The sequence below is a fragment of the Rosa chinensis genome, chromosome 5, assembly GCF_002994745.2.
Source record: "Rosa chinensis cultivar Old Blush chromosome 5, RchiOBHm-V2, whole genome shotgun sequence".
In the NCBI taxonomy this organism is placed as follows: Eukaryota; Viridiplantae; Streptophyta; class Magnoliopsida; order Rosales; family Rosaceae; genus Rosa; species Rosa chinensis.
Genome location: NC_037092.1, coordinates 53,065,096 through 53,067,907, shown reverse-complemented (window position 1 = coordinate 53,067,907; position 2,812 = coordinate 53,065,096). Strand labels below are relative to the sequence as shown.

The 2,812-nt window shown below is 45.2% G+C and overlaps 1 pseudogene; it reads right to left on the bottom strand.

The window, feature by feature from the left end:
• Positions 1-222: 222 nt before the first annotated feature.
• Positions 223-1,792, bottom strand: LOC112164503 (annotated as a pseudogene).
• Positions 1,793-2,812: the final 1,020 nt, after the last annotated feature.

Here is a 2,812-nt window from a genome sequence, read left to right as displayed (position 1 = left end):
GGTGAATCCATACTGAACTGAAATGGGAACAATGAATTATTGGCAGCTTACGAAACTCGAACTGAAATACAGCTAATCCCTGAAAAGCCAGACAATAAGACCAAAGTTAGGACTAAGAGGTTACAAGTAATGTGCTTACTTATGTTCCATGGCAAGATGACATTAATATACAGAGACTAATTGGGACCTCATAAAAGTGTAAAAGAATGAAAGTTAATTTACTTACCAATACTTAATCAAGCCATCCCAGCCACACGTTGCCACTTTACTCTGCTCCAGGGGATGCCACTCAGCCCCAATGCATACCCCGTGATGACATTTGAGAGTTTTCAAGACCTTGCAAGACTTCCAATCCCAAAACCAGCATCGACCTTCACTGTCACCAGAGAAAACAAACCGTCCATCTGGCGAGAAATTCACTTGGCAAGCATGCCCTGCAACAACATGCCCTGGTTTCTAACTGAAATTTCTCCCCAGTGCTGTAAACAAGAATCTGGTTATCCATGCTCTGTGCCGCAAGCCAATTCGAACTAGGGTGCAAGGAAACCGAAGGCATAGAATACATGTGAGGCTCACTGATGCACTTGACCACCACAGGAATCCCAAACTCCCAGACACGCAGAGACTTGTCATCACTTGAAGTAACAAACCTCCTGTTATTATCAACAAACGTAATGGTATCCACGGCACGCAAATGCTGATCATACTTTTGAGTGATCTTCTTCCCCTCGTTCACATCCCACTGAACAATCTTATTGTCACTCATCCCCGCCAATAACACATTCTGCTTATCCTCATCCGGATTAAGCTTAATCACATACGGTACTTTTCCGGTCGAAAAGGTGGATATGACTTGGCCAGTTTCTGTATCCCAGTACTTGATATTCTTATCAAAAGAAGAGCTTAAAAACTTAGTGCCATCATTAGAGAAACAAATGTCCCTAACTGCCTCGGAATGACCCATGTATGTTCTCATGCAGTTCCCGTAATTGAAAACGTCCCAGATCTTGACCCTACTATCCATCCCTGCAGAGAGAAGTAAATGCCCGTATCTGGGGTAGAACCTAATAGCAGACACACCCTTTGTGTGGCCACTCCAAGTGTGGACCAGCCTCTTGGGTGTAAAACAGTACTCATTGGTGGCCTTGGCGTAACTAGGCGGCGCTATCCAAGACCTTCCCTGATAATCCCTCTCTTCTTTTCCATGAAAACAAGTTCTTTCGACGAGTATAGCCTCTCCCATGTCGGCGCCGGCACCGCCTCTCAGTGCACCTTTCTTCTTGGCATAATATTCCTATGCGTATTTCCTCTGCTCCTCCGTTAGCTCAGCCGGCAAACCCTCATCCGATACCTTGCTCTTTTCAATCTTGCGCTTCTTTTTCTGCTCGTGCTGCGGTACATTGTACATGGAAACGGCGTCGTTCTCTCTATGGCCGAAGTCAGAGGCGGAGGGATCGGCGGCGTAGCCATAAATTTGGAAGGTATTGTACTGCTCGTGGAAGGCGAAGGGCTCGATGGAGGCGTCTTCAACGAAGCCAAGGTTGTGGTTGCGTATGCATGACAGCTGTGGGCCGTAGAAGTTAGGGTTGAAGTGGACAAGGTGCTGCTGGGTGGGATCGATGGGCGTTGACAATGTCTTTTCCACCGTGGGTGGTGCGGCGGACTTGGCTTGGAGGAGGAGCCTTGGTGGCGAAGCTTCTGGGGACGATGTGAAATTAGGGTTTTGGTTGTGGTCCTCTGAACGGCCCAAATCATCGTCCAGTTGGTCGTAATAGGCTTGGAGAAGATCCATGATACGAAAAGGGGAGAGAGAGAGAGAAGTACAAAAAGTTTCGCGACGGAGGCTGGAGGCACCGAGTATACCAGAGCACCCACGTCTACTTATTTTTTTTTTTCTTTGTTTCTTTTTCTTTACCACCAAATTCTTTTTCTTTTTTCCTATATGGACATGGAATCATGGATTCATGGATATAAAAATCATGTAACAGAGGTGGGTATGATCGATAGAATCATAATACAGAATGGTCTCCAGTTGAAACCCTAGCCTAGGGTTTTGTGCAAATCGGCAGCGTTTGACCGTGGTCCATCACCGGTCTCGGCCAAACGAGGTTGTTCCTAGGCGCCCCCCATCGGTGCGTGGAGCGAGATCGAGTTTTGCTCAATTAGGGCTTCTGCTCAATTTGCTTGGGTTTGGGCTGCTGGGCTCTGTTTCCTGGGCCTTCAAGGAGAGTACCTTACCACCCTAAGGTGGGCCTAGCCTGAGATGTGACCTACTTGGGCTATATTGAGCTCTTTTACTGTCTTTAAAGTGTCAGTCGTAATTCAAATCATGGTTCTATATAATTGGTAATTATCTTGAGTTAGATTGGAGAAAGCGGCTTATAGATGAGGATTTAACTCCTATTTGTTTGCTGGGAAGTAGTTTTCCTTTCGTACCACAATTGCCTGCCTGGCGGATGAAAGGTTAGAAGATGATTTTTCCTCAGAAGATGAGTTTGCAGTGCTTAGATAGGAGCTTGTCTTTCTGTCTTTTAAGGGTATGTGGATTCTAGCTTTTTAACTGGTCATATAATGCAATAAATCTTTACTTAAAAAAAATGGATATAAACATCGTAAATTTACAAAATAATTCTTGAGCATTACGCTTAGCAAACTCTCAACAAGAAGCAACAAAAATTCACCATCTTAGTGTGCATGCCAAATTGCCAATGCCCAGACTTACATCGGCACAAAAAGATCAATCAATGGAGCCTATCATTAAAAAATCATTAATCATGTGTTTTGGCACCCGAGCGGGTCCATGCATGTGCGT